This window comes from Callospermophilus lateralis, chromosome 12 (genome assembly GCF_048772815.1).
Source record: "Callospermophilus lateralis isolate mCalLat2 chromosome 12, mCalLat2.hap1, whole genome shotgun sequence".
In the NCBI taxonomy this organism is placed as follows: domain Eukaryota; kingdom Metazoa; phylum Chordata; class Mammalia; order Rodentia; family Sciuridae; genus Callospermophilus; species Callospermophilus lateralis.
Window position 1 is genome coordinate 29,417,147 of NC_135316.1, and position 17,088 is coordinate 29,434,234.

General features: G+C 37.7%; 1 protein-coding gene across 1 annotated transcript in view; it reads right to left on the reverse strand.

The window, feature by feature from the left end:
• Positions 1–17,088, reverse strand: part of Mipep (mitochondrial intermediate peptidase) — a 144,998-nt gene that overhangs the window by 4,978 nt on the left and 122,932 nt on the right. The window lies entirely within an intron of this gene.

Sequence of the window (17,088 nt, forward strand, 5' to 3'; positions counted from 1 at the left end):
TTAGGAGATTGCTGGGATAATTAAAAAATATTAGAATTATTTTAAGCCTTGAAAAATAAGTAAAAGAATTGCATCTCCTCTCTGAGTCTATTTCATATATTGCTTAATACCAACTAAGGATGCCCAACAAAATAAATATATGATTGAGTTTGATAAAAGTTTAGTAAAAGATGAAGAAAGATCAATTAAGTACTACAAACAGAACCTTTGTTAAGGGCTCATCCATTCATTCATTTCTCTTTATCAGTACCTGAGTGCCTAATGTGATTTTTAAGCTGGCAGGAAAAAAAAAATCACACATTATTTATGAAGAAGATGTTATTCATTTATTTATTTTTGTGGTACTCTGAATTAAACCCAGGGCCTTACACATGCTAGGCAGATGCTCTACCATTGAGCCACATCTCCAATCTCACAAAGATGTTATAAAATATACAAGAATTACTGAGACTCTTACAGGAATTATGATCTAATGGGTCTAAACGTAGAGACCAATCTTATTGGTGGTACCTGAGGACTAGTTAGAAATGCAAAACATTGATCCCAGCCAAGATGAACTAAATCAGAACTGGGGGTAGCCCAGCAATATGTGTTTTAACAAGCCCTCTCAGGGTTTCTAGAACATTCTAAAGTGTAAGAATTGCAGCTCAGAAGGACTGGAGGAAACCTATTAAACCTGAAAAGTAGAGGTGGACATTCTTCTGACAACTAGAACTTGAAACATACTGCACAAGAAAGATGTGATTTTCTATTTAACTAAACTAAAAAATATTTCTCAAGTGGAATTGAGAACAATCACATCAAGCAAAATTAGAATTTATGTGGGACACTGTTCAAAGTTATGATGGCTAAGACCCAAGGGCATAGCTCAACTAGCTGGAAAAACACCTAAGTGGTCAAATGGATTTGCATAAAAATAACCTGAAAATCTGTGGAGGATTGGAGGTGACCCAAGAAGCCCTGGCAGAACAGTGGAGTTGTGTGGGAGCTGTGACTCTGGACTTGCTAATTTGCTTAAGAAATCTCCCAGATGGAGCACTCTTGGGAGGTCAGAGCAATATTTTTATTAAAAAGATTTAAAAACAAGATATATTTTGGTTACCAGCAACAGGGCTTTGTATTTATCAGTTATTGGCTCTTCTATGAGGAAAACACTTCTCAGAAGCTTCTTTCATATATCAGTTCAGCCTGTTCTGAGCTTGAAAATCAGGTGCCAGAAGGCACCCTGGTGGAGTTCCCTCTCCAAGGAAAAGACTGGTGATTAGGTCAGGCACTGGAGTCTGTGGGGTTCTGCTAAAATGGGGTTTTCATGGTGTGCCCCTTAGTAGAAAGGTAGATAGGAATTGCCTGGGTGTGGACCCCCTATTGGAGTTCTGAAATGACAGCCTCTGCCTGCCAGGCTCTAGCAACCCTGCAGCTGGCAGAAGTGTAACCATTCTTTATTCCATTTGGACTGAAAATCTGTTCATGGAGTTATTAAAAATAAAATTTACCCAGTATCTATGTGCCAAACACTATGTAAGACAGCAGATATAAGTAAGGCCCAATTTCTGTTCTTAGAAAGTTCATTAGCTGGGGAGAAAATCACCAGAATACAAATGTTCATGGAAAACAGAGGTATGTACCAGGTACAGAGATGGTACAGGAGAGGGAGTGATGAATAACTGGGCATGGACAGTCAGGAGATGTCACAGTTCTATGAGGAGGCAGAGAGTCTGTGAGGAATCATGTAGAACCAATCACCCCACAGACTGGAAGCTGGGTTACAACCCGGAATAGGGCCCAGGTTGGATGGAGCATAGAGGAAAGCCTTACTGGATGCTGCTCATTTTTCTATTTTGACACCCATTTGCTGTCTTGTTAGAGGAACAATTTTACTATATGCTCAGGTGAGGGTGATTTTGTTCCCCAGACGGCATTTGGCAACACCAGAAGACATTTTTGTTTGACACCGTGGAGTGCTACAACTGGTGGCACCATCCTACCATGCAAAGGTCAGGCCCCCAACAAAGGCATATCAGATGGCAAACATCAACACTTTGCTGTGGGCTGATGAATACAGCCTGATGGGAATCTTCATCAAAGCACCCCTCTGCCTTCAGGTTGCTGACCAGGACAGTCAGGTGTATTCTTCCTGGAACTGAAGCCTGAGCAGATTACTGGTGCCAGACCCATTCTGGCACTAGGACTTTAAAGAACACACTGGTTCCTTTCTGATCCCTGTTCTGATTTCTCCCTTTGATTCTGTGGCCTCCTCCATATTGTTCCAAAAAAATGCCTCTTCTGTTTTAGTAAGCCAGAGTTGGTTCTTTACTTCTTTCAAGAAGAGTTCCAATTGAGATTTAATGATGTCTGGCAGACATGAACATTTTTGATTAAGGACCAACTTTGCCGAGTTTGTTCTAGGAGAGCATATTTTTCATTTAAATGATGCTGTCTCTTCTTTGATAACTAAAGTCCAGGTGAGAGACAAGACAAATTTAATGCCCAATCTCTTCTCTCCCAAACAGGAGGTGTTCCTGGCTAAGGCGAGAAGAGAGAGAGTCTCAGTGCCACACAGCCTGGACAGGGATGTGGAGTTTGGTTAGGAAAATGTAGGGTGGGATATCTTGATCCATCCTTGGTGGGTCCTCCTGAAACTGCTTCTGTCCTTGTGGAATCAGAGAAGAAAATTTCCATTCAATCCTGGGTTTCACAGATCCAAGTTCCCAAGAGGTGAGGTTTGGGTGCTCTATATTGTAGGTCAGGTGAATAAAGTTCCAACACAGATCAGAAGTGGCCAGCATTTACAGGCCAAGGTGGCCAGGAAAAATGGCTCACTGGTTCTTTAAAATCAAAGCTAATAGCTAATCACTGTACTTGGTTTAGATTAATTAATTGTATGCTGCTCAGACAGGTTTAATATATTTGAGGCCTGCAGGTATTTTAGAGACAGTTCAGTGAATCAAAAAGAGCCTCAGGCTACATGAAGGAAATGTCCTGGGGGACTCCTAGTCCTGGGAGACTCACCAGCCCAGCTATGAAAATAAACAGAGGAACTACCCTGCGATTCTAAAACAGCCAGAGGGGCACTATGCTGTCTTGAATTTAGAACTGAATGGAACATTATCTGGTATACGGTGGCCTTTTATAACTTAAAATGACAGTTTAATTCTCTTTTGACCAAACAAAAGTTTTCCTTTGAAAGAATCCAAAGGAGGAAAACAATCCTTTTTTAAACACAATTTTAGATATCTCTAAAGGCAATATATCCTGATGGTTGGAGCAAGTGTTTGGTAAGTTATCACCCTGGGTAAACCAACTGGGGTGAAGGGACCTCAGTCCAGTCACTTAACTTCCCTAAGCCTCATTTCTCCTGTGAGTGATGAAAAGTAAAATACCAGAGTCTAATATAATGTTTGAAGTTCATGAAATTGGCATCAAGTTATCTACATAGCTAAATTACTATGAGGATTAATTAAGAGTGTATTTAATGCAAAAAAAAAAACTGCTTAGTAACTGGCAATAATAACAATCAGACCTGAAAGTCTATGAAAATCTACTTCCCAGTTCAAGAGTTGAAGGATGAGGTTACTCATCATTTTTGTATAAGTTGACTGTCCTATGATTATCTGTTACTATCACAAATCTTAAAACTATAAGCTCATGGGCTGGGGTTGTAGCTTAGTGGTAGAGTGTTTGCCTAGCATGTGTGAGGCACTGGGTTTGATTCTCAGCATCACATATGACAAAGTAAAACAAAAGTCCATTGACAACTAAAAAAAAAAAAAAAATTAAAACTATAAGCTCATGAATCATTGCTTATTTATTTTTTGAGCTTTTTTCATAAGATAACTTTCTATCCAATAAAGTAAACAAATTAAAGATGTAACTAAAACCAATCAATTTTTCTGTTAGAAAATTTATCAAGCAGAGATCACTAGGGTAATGAGAAAGTTCTAGAGATGGATAATGGTGATGGATGCTTCTGAATTGTATACTGGAAGATGGTAAATGATAAATTTTATGTTCTGTCTACCTCAATCAAAATGAATGAATAAATAAATTAGTTAATTAATTAATAAAAGAAGACATTTAGAAGTACCATAACCAGAGCTTTAGATTCACCAGGGCTCTACTCTCCCACTCCACCAAACATGACAATACTGTGGATATACAGAAAAGTAGATTATTTATACAGACATGGGAATTTGTGAAAAGGAGATCTGAGCATTCCCACAAGCACGACCAATTCTAAAAATATACTGTTAATAGTTAATAGCTATTTTTTAAATGGAAAATATTATATGTGCCAAACTCAGCTCAGACTGATTGAGAATTATAGCTACAAAGGCTGGCTTGGCTGTTTGAAAAATCTTAAGTGAATTTTATGAGATCAGAATTCTCATTCCAGATCTTTCTCCCAAGCCTCAGGCAACTGTGTGACTTGCCTTCTCAACTTTGAAGTATTCCTCTTCTACAAGGTTGTGGTTGCCCACATCTTTTGCTAAAGGTTAATTCCCACTATCTACAATCAGTTTCTGGGGAAATTAGACCATCAGCCAAAAAGTGAAATTCCTCTCTTCCTCTGAACTGAAGAACTCCACTTCTCTCTAGGCTGGAATAGTAGCTGTTGCTGTTCAAATAAGAGAGAGGCTGGAGTTATTGGTTAGATTGAAATGGAGCCCTGCTAGAGAGAAGTTGGGCTCACATAAGTGCTTGGTTCACATGTGAGCTTATTTTAATTTAAAAATTAGGTTTAATAATTCCATTCACAATTACATTTTTGGGTTATGAAACATTTTGCCTTTTGGAGCTCAATGTCTTCCTTAGACAAACACACCCACACATTAAACATGCACACACCCTCTTGAAGAATCAGTGCATTTATGAAAAGGAAGCCTTTACCTGAGAATGCAGGTGCTCACTTCCATTTCTTTCCTCCAAAAAGTTCTCAGCTATTTTAGAAGCTATATTGAGTAAATATCTAAATAAGCCAAAGATTAGGGATTCTGTTTACTTGGCTATTATTCTGAGTTGCCATTTACCTTCATTATTGAACTTATGTTGAAATCCTAAAGCTATCAAATTCTACCTCTCATTCCATATTATGCTTTTGTCATTTATCCCTTTTCTGCTGTGCAAGAAAAGAAGGCTCCTGCCAAATGAGTGTGTTGTAAAGTACAAATCTTATTCTGCATGCATACATTCACATTCGACAAAATAACATAACTTAATTTTGTTATAAAATCTTGTACTGTATGTAAGGCAGTGAGTACCTTATCAATTCTAGTTGGCATATGCCATCTTGCAGCTTTGTCCCCCTAATATCTTGCTGAGAACTCACCAAGATCTTCTTGGAGCATCAGTATATTTCTGATAAGTTAACTCAGTTGCCAAAATTATAAAAGAGCAAGGGGAAAAATACAGTGGAATATGCATATGCCTATTTCCAAAGCAAAAGCTTCATGGCAAAACCTGAAAAAGAAGGAATTACTCGCCCACAGAAGACTGAGTCACTGTGCCTGAATCTGGATCCTGATTCTAGGCCCTCGCTACTGGGTGACCTTAGGTATATAAGTTAGCAAACACCCCTTAGACAGTTTAGATAATAACACTCTGCACATCAGGAATACCCCCCAAAATGCTTTCAGGTGTAGTTATTGTTATTGCCCTCATTATTATAGTTACTGTGACTACTGTAACTCTCCCCTGTTCATTCAAGTCTAAAATATAAAAGTTAGTAGAAATGAGATTTACTGGTTAATATCCAACATAAAGTATCACTTATTTTTGGGAAACTGGTATGTAAGACTGTTGTAACATTTTAATAAATCCGTATCCTAATGTGAAATGCATGTACACGTAAAGAAGACAAAAATAAATCTAGTGTTGAAATTTCTATTATTTTGAGTGTGTGACTTAAGGTTTTAAGAATTTGGAAAGCTTGATTTTGTTTAAACTGTTTGAAGAGGAAATATAAGCTGAGGTAGGCCTTCTTTAACCCTACAACTTAAGCAAACGAAATGTACATTTGGTACTTGGGAAACAGTAAGGAACTAAACATGTTACCTGACATGCTCCAACTTAGGTGATGGGTCAGAAAAATAACTTGATAATGCTACTCAAATATTTGAGATGTGAAAACTCTGAGATTAAGGAGGGATTATTCTATAAGAAAAACTTTAATGTAAAGATGAACTACTAAATAAAAAAGATAATTGGGCTTAGGTATGCTAATTGCATAATCAAATTTCATTATTAATAATGTTATATAACAGTCAAAAGGAAATCGTTTCTTTTAGAGCTAGTTGAAAGACTCGAATAAACAGCAGAGGACAGCTTATAAATGATCTTCTAGGAAATGATCCAGTTAAACCAAAAGACTTTGCTAGTCCCTATGATCTATGAGAAAATTTCCAAGTCAGTTAGCAAATGTCAGTTTTACTTCTTCAACTAAAAGGTGCTCTAAATCTCTGTGATTATGATTTTTAAACCTTTTATTGTTAAACTTTCCAAATGTGAATTCATCAGTATATCCCCAACATCAGTCCTGCCCAAGATATTCATGGCTCCTCACTGCCTTGGCCCTTGAATCTAGATCAAGAGCTTTAGGGAAATGATATCTGCTTTTCTAAGCTGTTTTTAGTCCACTGCCCACAGCACACATTTCTAAGGTTAAAAAACCAATTAAGAACACCATCTGTAATCAATACCTTTACAGAACATTTTAGAAATTTCCCTTAAGTAATCAAAGCACTGAAAGAATATTATTTACATATTTTAGAAGGTAGTATACGTTCATTCAAAACAAAAATGGATTGGTGGTATATTTTTCACCATGAGTCTACTACAAGATATTTTCTCAGTCCTGAAATAAAGTCAAATTCCAGACACGTTATCTCAAATAGTTAAACAAATGCAAAAAAGACCCAACAAATGTACATATAAGTAAAAAACAGCTTGCTACCATTCAAAGACAACACTCAAAACAAGCATTACACACCAAATGCAACCAGTAATAAAAAGAAGTTGAAGACAAAGACAGTGTCCAAGAACTGAGCCTCAAGAGGGATCAGAATAGGTACACCGTGAGTTAGTCAGACACCTCAAGGGCCCCAAAAGCAAAACAGCAAGGTGACTCCTGACCATGGTATTTAATAGCCCTGCAGCACTCAGGGGCCAGTCAGCTTCCCAGACCTCCATCTCCTTATATGTGACATATAAGAACAAGTGGCAGCTACATCAGAGATGCTCCTGTATCACATTCAACCCACTTTCATTATTTCATTATGTCACTGCCTTTCCTGCAGAGTGGATTTCCTTCCTGCATGCTATTGAAAACAGAGTGCTAATGATCTGAAATGATTTAGGCAGGAACTTCTGATTCAGGGTTTCGTGAGAAGTGCTGAACTCTGACCAGCAACAACATAAAGGGGAAATGCAGGAACCTTCCTCTTGTCTAACAGGGTTCCCACCAGACCCTTCTCTCTGGTTGTATTACCATCAATACTCACTCACCCCTGGACAGAATCAAGACATTATACTGAAATGAAAAGTGATTAAGACAAATGAAATGCCATACAGAACTGACAGAGGATTTTCAGGTGAGAAGTCAAAATTCTAGTCAGGTACCTAGGTGCATACCTATAGTCGCTGCCACCTGTAACAGGATAGCTTGAGCCCAGGAGTTTGAGACCAGCCTGAGCAACATAGTGAGACCCCATCTCAATTAAAAAGAAAAAAAAAGTTAAAACTCTGTCTGTTAAAACTGGGGTAGGGGGATCAAGGGATAGTAGAGGCTTCTGGGTTAAGTTTAGTATAAGAGAGCAGAAGAAAGACTATCGTTTCCTTACAAAGGCTGACTTTCTTGTTTGATGTGAAGAGATTAATATGTCACATAGCTTTTCTTGCCCTATATTGTAAAACTTACAGAGTGCTGAACAGTATCTAGTGTGATAATTAACCTGATGTGTTATAACACCAATTTCCCACAGCAATTGCTTATTCATGGTGTTTCAGAGTTAATTTTTTTTAGAAAATTGAAAATTGCCACTCTTTCATCAAGGGCTTCACTTACAGCCACCACACACTGTCCCTTCTGCATACCTGTATCTTAAAAACTTTAGCTTTAGTTCTTTGCATCTCATATTCTAGGAATCTCTTTAGTTCAAAGTTTGGCTTTTTCCTTTCTATTGTACATACACTTGAGTAGCTACTGGAAGGGTGGATGCATCTGATCTTTACAGAATACAACCTAACTCTACTATACCAGGTTGACTTGGTGGTCTTCCATTATAACAATTATACAATGAAAGAATGATCTATTTTACTCTCTCTTATAGAACACTGGTCATGTGTAGTATGATAAATGTGCATGGTATTTAGGAGGAAAGCTAATAAAAACACTAGAACATGTGCCATCTTGGGAAACCAAATGGTGGCATTCACTTAGGCATCTTCTGTCCTGCTAACAAAGTCTAACCTAAAAGGACAGATGCCAGTGAAGGGGAAGGCCCACCGGGTTCTGATCAAGGTTCAGTGGGGGAAAGGAACTATGCAGGTGGTGGTAGGAGGCAGAGGCCAAACTCCTACCCAGATATCTGAGAGGTGACACAGTGACAGGAAGAGAACAAGAGGGAGTGAACACCGATGTATACAATACCTTTGCTATCTATAGTTTTTCTTTTACATTATTATAGAGATTCACAAAAATATTTAGGCCTATAAAATACTTGGAAGTATATTTGTGATATAAAGATTTCAGAACCAGGCAAATAAAAACCAGTTCTTGCTCTAACATTTTTTTATAGAACAAGAAACATCTGACTCTTGAAGTCGATTTTGATATTGATACATATGCTCAGTTAACAATCTTTATTAAAGACCTACGCATTGAGCCTTACAACCAAGCTGCAGGTGCAGCCATGAACGTGACTAGTTTAACTCCCCTCAGAGAATTAGGACTTTACTGGAGGCAGAGACCATAATAAGCTAATAAATGAAATAATATATGATAAAATTATGGCAGGAAAGTAGGTAGAGTAAAGGAGGCAGTCAAGAAGGACAGGTAAGCCTTTCTTGTTATAACAGGGAATGGAAAGAGTCTATGTAAGTCTGTGAACAACCCATTGAGATTCATTAGAATGATTTACTTCGAAGAGCATAGATTTGTTTGGTATGTTAGTACCTTCAAATCATCTTTTCATACTTAATAAAGCTGTGTGAGGGTTTTTTTTTTCCCTCAAGTCATTTACAAATGTGCAGTACATTCTGGGGAGGGCACTCATTAGCCAAGGCACATGGCCCTTGGGCATGCTCTGGCACTCACTAATGCTGGGCCTCCACACAGGGGGCATAGATGACAGGCAGAACCTGTCAGGTGTTAGTACTTATCTCTCTCTTAAAAATTCCACTTGATTAAAATATTAAGAAGCAAAGAGACATTTAAAACAATAAACTCAGGAATAATCATCCAAAGGCAGCATGCATCTAACTGAGCAGGCCAGTTTTTTGCCACATAATGCCAATATTTAGGGATTAATCCAATTGGATAGTTAAAAGTTAACTGCATATTTTAAAACTAGAATAACTACTAATTTTCAGTGCTATAAAACAATAAAAAATGCCTTTTCTGTTTAAGGAACTATGCCTACACTTCGACAATAGGGCAAATTAATCAAGCTGATGTAGAACAATGACAGTTTATTTAGCTTTCTTACTTTAAATGTCGGCTGTACTTTTGCTGACAGACAGGACTTGCTGCTCCTTGACTGCCCTCATGTTTGTCTTGTACAAATAACACCAACATTACAGCCACGCGATAAGCATATTTGGCCTATTGCCTATTAGGTTGGTAATCGGGTTACTAAAAAAAAAAAAAAAAAAAAAAAGAGGACTAATGTTCATTACCTAAGATGATGTATCAACTGGATATTTTGGGTCAATTTGAAAAAATGTGTCATCTCATCAATTAAAGCTATCTAAAGGCGAAACAAATTTGCCTTGTAAAAAACCAGGTTTCTCATCACTAGAACTGTTGGGGCAGAAGGGCTATTTGATAGGCAATTCCACTCAGGGTCTCTTGGGTGATTTAGGAATTGGATCTCCTTGGCTCAGGTGCTTTTGCACTGAATTCCACACAGTGGCTGACCTGTTTAGACCAGCAGGCCTCGCTTTTGCCTTTGCATTTCTATTTTATTCGTTCTCACATATTACACTCCAGGTAGCTGTTGCCTCCCCTGCTGACTATGGTGTCTCCCATGGTTCTCAGTGGCCATGATGTGGCAAATAAAAAGTATCATGAGGATGGATCCATGGGGGGCATAAAAATCTTACCAAGCCAGCGTTCCCTATTACTAATATCTTATAATGGTGTGGCACATTTGTCAGAACTAATGAGCCAATACTGACAGAGCATTATTAACTAAACACATACTGTATTCAAAGCTCCTTAGTTTTTATTTAATGTCCTTTTTCTGTTCCAGCATCCCATCCAGGAGGCCATACTACATGTAGTTATGTCCTTTGGCTCCTCCTTAGATCTCCCTGTTTTTGATGACCTTGACAGTTCTGAGGAGTGTTGTTTAGGTGTGTAGTAGAATGTCCTCAATTTGTTTCATTTGATGTTTTTCTCATGATTAGACTGGGGCTGTGGGTTTTGTGTAAGAAGACCACAGAGGCAAAGTACTCTTCTCATCACAGCACAAGAGTAGGTACTATATATATGACTGATTATTGTTGATATTGACCATGACCACATGACAGAGGCAGCCTGTATCAGATTTCTCCACTGTAAGGTGCCTCCTTTTCTCCCCATTGCACACGTTCTTTGAAGGAAGTCACTCTGCACAGCCCACACTTCATGGGAAATTTGCGTATTGAAACTGAACTCTGCATCATTATTCATTCATATAATTGACATCAGTATGGGTCTATATTTTATACTCAGTGTTATACTGCATTAATTGATTCCTCAAATTGTCCCAGCTTTTGCCATTGAGAGTTCTGTCAGTGGGCTCCTGACTGTCTGTGACATATGCAACATGTGTTTCTGATCAATCCTCATTTTCTGGCATTACAACATGCTACAGGTTAATTTTGTATCTTCCCTGCTCCAGGCCTAGAATCAGCCATTTCTCCAAAGATCCCTGGTTCTTTACTGGAGCATGGCATGATCTCAGCTGGAAATACTCAACGGTACTGGAACCAAGGTTTTTAAAGAAGAGAGCAAAAGTCTTTATAAACTGCTTATATTAATCTCCTTGGGGGTATTGGGGGGGTGACATTTTGGAGTATAAGCCATGATCCTCTAGTTTGTGCTGTGAACAAAAATAATATTTAATGAGCTACAGAGATGATGTAGGATAATTATGGCAAAAGTGAATGCGTTTTGGCAAGTATAAAGCTCTGAAGAAATGTAAAGTACTAAATAATTTTAATCAGCTTAAGGTAAGGCCCTGAGGGCTTCTAGACCTTCATTCTGAGTCAGTTTGGAAGGAGTTTCAATTTTCTGATAACTGACTCATTTATCTACTATTTCTTCTCGACTTATCTGATCTTTGTTTTTTTTAAAACTCTGTCTAGTTATTACTTTGTATCTCCTTACAAACTAGAGACATAAAAATAAAGCTAAAAGATTCTTTCTAGAAAGGAGCACAAAAATAAAAGTGTTTAATATTTACCAACAGACTCCTGGAATATTAAAATTTTTCCATCCCCTCTAAAACATCTTTATGTAGGGCCAGGGCAAGAGCACCAGGACCGATGAAGCCAGAGGCAGAATCCTGAACCTGGAGAGAATTTTTCCCCAGGATCACAAAGTTAGAAAACCATTGGCTAGCTTTGCCACCAAAGTCTAAAGGAGCATATAGGAAACAAAGATTTACTCCTGATCTGCAGCAGTTCATCAGGCAGGTCTTTCCCGGGGCAGTGAGAATAGTTAGGTTGCAACATTAAAACAATAACACAAAAGACTTGAGGATCATTAGGAAGTAGTTCATTAGGGTACTACGAGGCCTCAAGGATCAAGTCACTTGGTTCTCCCATTTGGTAGACATCAGGTCAATTTCAAATCAAAATTCCCATGGGCAAGACAGCAGTGGAGAGAGTATAAACCCTGACCAAGTTTCTTTATTCACAAAAATGAGGACTGACATGACAGGGAATTAAATTAGGTGACTGCAGACAGAACCTACTTCATGACAAGTTTTTAATAGTTTCTTTTTTTTTTTTTTTTCTGGCTATCTAAACCTAAAAATTCAGGAAGGGCCATATGCAAGAACTTTCAATAATGTAATTTTCAATAATATAAAACAAATAAAATAAAATACTTTACAGAGGAAGACATGTATAGTTTCTAGCCTGAAAAGCCATATAATTCCACTCTTCTATTTGTAATAAGAAAACAAGTCTGCTTCCTAGTAAGGCCAAAATATGACTTCCTTGCTACTCAACAAATCTTAGGGCATGTTTATCTTTCTAAAAAACTATACATTTTCTAAAATGATTGTAATGGAAACTGTAAATGGATATTGTTCTATTGGTGTTAACTGGAATCTGAATGGAAACTGAACCCTGCATCAAGCTAATCACAGTACAACTTAAAAAACATTCCAGTATATATTTTACAAAATGGCAAAATGAATGGAAATGTCATACCATCATGGTTTTAATAAAAAAAATTCAGTTCTCTTATTGCTCAGAAATATGATCCTTAACATAAGCTGAAAAACACTGTGGGGTATATGAAGGAACAGCAGAAAACCTTCACATTGACAACTGAACAGAGGACTAAACCTCACCCAGAATGCTCAGCAACAAGAAAGTTGGTTTCAGTTGGGCATTGCCACATTGGTTCAGTGGGGGAATAACCAAATATCATACTTTTCATGTACATCTTTATATAAGCTATGAATGTGTTTAAAAATTGATAAGGTCATACTATCTATAATGTTTTTTATTGCTCTGTGTGCACACATGTATACACATACACATTACTTCAGAGATGGACTGATAACAGGAGAAGAGGATCAGAAAGTGTTTTGGAGTCAAATCACATTATACCTCCCTACAGCTCCTCCTACAGTAGCAGAACTATTAACTGCAAATCCAGTTCTATTCCACGATGGTTTTCTTCTCTAAAGGAGGAAATAGTGTTTTAAACACTATGGTGTTCTCTTCAAGTGGTATTTAGGGTGTTGAAAAGAAAAAAATGCGACTCTTTAAGAAAGGCCCCTGCTGAGCTTCCTGTGCAGATCTCTCTGTACAGAGTTAGGCAAAGGGAACTGCTAAATAAATGCCTTGTAGCCTGGAGTTAGAGAGACTCTTGGTTGCCTAGCAGTGGACTTTAACTGATGAATGTGGTGCAAACAAGGGAAAAAAGAAAAAAAGGAATTCTGTGTTCTCTGGGACTTGCTTTAGATGGGGTTCTGACCACTGAGGCTCTTCTGTAAGCGGGGACTAAAACTGCAGAGGAATTCAGTGAATGAGCACAGCCAAGTTCCTAAAGGATGATTCATTCTGGAAAAGATAAGTAATCTAAAAGTGTACCCATGCAGTATTTATTATTCAAAGATCAAAAGCTGTCTCTATTTGATTGCTCTGATATATATCATTCAAAGACTGCAAGCACAATACATAGACACTGGGGTACTAAGGAATGGCTTGGAGTTCATCTGAAACAAAAGTCTTGATGGGGAAGGTAAATAGAGTTGTGATTTACTCAGGAAGGTACATAATTTGAAGGTAAGTATTCTATTTGCTTCTTGCTACATAATAGATTTTTTTAATACTTATGTAGTAAGTAGTTAAAATATATAAAACACTTATTAAAAAAGTTGTATTTTCATAAGAGTGATCCCAACTAGATTGAATATGCTTTTATATCACAAATCTCAGTAACTTTACCAATCACTCCTAGGCATACCCCAAAATTGAGGTTATGAGTCATCATCTAAGTTATTCTGTTTTGGGGTATAGGCTGGTGGCATGAAAGAAAATGAGAAGCTACTACAGGTCTTGTCTTATAAATCCAACCCGATTGAATGACAATAAGCATACCCTCTTTACGGGTCCCCCATTCATCTTTGGCAAGCAACAAGTCATGCGAATTAATGAGATCTGACAGAACAACATGAAGAAAAATATTAAAGTGTAAAAGCAGAATTGTTCTATTGGTGTTAACTGGAATCTGAATACTTTAGCACCTCTGGTTTCAACCACTGACATTTTTCTCAAGAGTTATGTGGATTTTAGTGCAAAAAATATTAAATTTCTTAGCACAAAATGTTTTGGATAAAGAACAGAATTTTTAGCAAGACAGTTGCACTATTGTCAGGAACAGAATAGAAAAAACACTAGCCAAATTATTAATTATAAAATACACTTGCCAAAATATTAATTTTTCTTTTGATAGAACTATATGAAAATTAATATTTATTTGTGGACAGCATTTAGAGTTTGGCCTCAAAAAGAACAGGTAAGCAGAGCTTCCAGAGGTCACACCTAACAGGAACTATCTCCAAGAGGAAGGAATTCAGGTGCATCTCTCCCATTCTCAATTCATGGAGGATTGTCTACACAGCACTGCAAACCACCAGTTACACAATTTTAAATGGAGAAAGGATAGCATCTTCAACAAATGGTGCTGGGAGAACTGGAAATCCATATGCAACAAAATGAAATTGAATCCCTTTCTCTCACCATGCACAAAAGTTAACTCAAAATGGATCAAGGAGCTAGGAATCAAACCAGAGACTCTGCGTCTAATAGAAGAAAAAGTTGGCCCTAAACTCCATCTCATCAGGCTCCAAATTCCTTAATAGGACACCTATATCACAAGAGTTAAAAATCAAGAATCAAATCAACAAATGGGACGTGTTCAAACTAAAAAGTTTTTTTCTCAGCAAGAGAAATAATAAGTGAGGTAAATAGGGAGTCTACCATCCTGGGAACAAATTCTTACCCCTCACACTTCAGATAGAGCTCTAATCTCCAGAGTATACAAAGAACTCAAAAAGTTAAACAACAACAACAACAAAAAAACAATAACCCAATCAACAAATGGGCCAAGGATCTGAACAGACACTTCTCAGAGGAGGATATACAATCAACAAATAAACGAAAAAATGCTCACCATCTAGCAATCAGAGAAATGCAAATTAAAACCACTCTAAGATACCATCTCCAGTAAGAATGGCAGCCATTATAAAGTCAAACAATAACAAGTGCTGGCAAGGATGTGGGGGGAAAAGGTACACTTGTACATTGTTGGTGGGACTGCAAATTGGTGCAGCCAATTTGGAAAGCAGTATGGAGATTCCTTGGAAAGCTGGGAATGGAACCACCATTTGACCCAGCTATTCCCCTTCTCGGACTATACCCAAAAGACCTAAAAAGAGCATACTACAGGGACACAGCTACATCAATGTTCATAGCAGCACAATTCACAATAGCTAGACTATGGAACCAACCTAGATGCCCTTCAATAGATGAATGGATAAAAAAAAGTGGCATTTATACACAATGGAATATTACTCAGCACTAAAAAAAATAACAAGATCATGGCATTTGCAGGGAAATGGATGGCATTAGAGCAGATTATGCTAAGTGAAGCTAGCCAATCCCTAAAAGACAAATGCCAAATGTCTACTCTGATATAAGGTGGGGGGTGACTCAAAATAGAGTAGGGAGGAAGAGCATGAGAAGAAGATTACCACTAAACAGGGAAGAGAGGTGGGAGGGAATGGGAGGGAGAAGGGGAATTGCACGGAAGATGGAAGGAGACCCTCATCATTATACAAAATACATATATGATGGTGTGAGGAGGAAGAATAAAAGAGAGAGAAATGTGTCACAGTAGATTAGGTAGAGAGAGATGATGGGAGGGGAGGGAAGGGGAGGGGGGTATATAGGAAGGGCAGCAGAATACAATGGACACTAGTATTGCTGTATGTATATATGTGGCTCTATAACCAATGTGATCTTGCAGTCTGTATCACGTGGAAAAATGAGAATTCATACCCCATTTGAATCAAATGTATGATATGTCAAGATCATTGTAGTATCATGAGCAACTAATAAAAAAAAGTACACAATTTTAAAAATCAGTTGCTTACTATTATTAGCCAATTAATTTCACTTTTTCCTGGGTCCATAGCAGATCTTTGGCTAGGTATCCTGTTTCATAGGTTGCAGAAAAGCTTGGTTTCTGCTCTTGGAAGTACCAGGTTTGAATTCTGGCTCTTCTATTCACTGCCTTGCGCATGGGAAAGGGACCTGGCCTGTTTAATCATCTGTAAAATGGAGGTAATGATAATTTCTACCTCAAAGAGTTACCAAGGAGATTAAATCAACCAATGCATAAAAATTCTATCTGGGTGCAGTGGCATGCACTACAAAGTCTAAGCTACTCAGGAGGATTAGGAAGGATTCCTTCTTCCTAGGAGATGGAGGCCAGCCTGGATAACATAGCAAGATCAGGTCTCAATCAATCAAACCAGTTCTGGCTGTAGTAAAGTTCAAGAAAGGCCCATAAGCATCAATGTGCACTATTATCAAAAGATGACAATTTCGAGGCATATTCCACTAATGGCTACTTGGAACTGTGGGATCACTGGGTGTAATGATTTGTTTCATAAACCTTTGTGGTGTTAAACATATGGAACCTGGATGAATACCTGTCCCACCTGAAAAAGCTGAATGAATAAATGCAAACACCACAAAAGTAGGATTTCTGTACTTTACCTCTTACACTTAAAATTTTGCCTAGCATGTTATCAGCACTCAATAAATATTTGATGAATAAATGAACGGTTGAAGGCGATCTGGAGGAATGCTAAAAAGGGTAATAGGAATTAGATTCAATCTATATAGGCAAAGACACATTTAAGTTAGACCAATTACTATCAGGACCTACTCCATTGCTACAATGAAAATTACACTTCCCCAATACTGGGAGTTATTTCCTAAATGCAATTTTGTCCAACAGTCAGAAGGTTAAGCTGCAAATATTTGTTAATATATTGAGAGTATTCAATAATACTTGCATCTTACTAAAATATTTGGGCAAACATTCCACAAAAAATCATAATGGCCACTTACAACTGC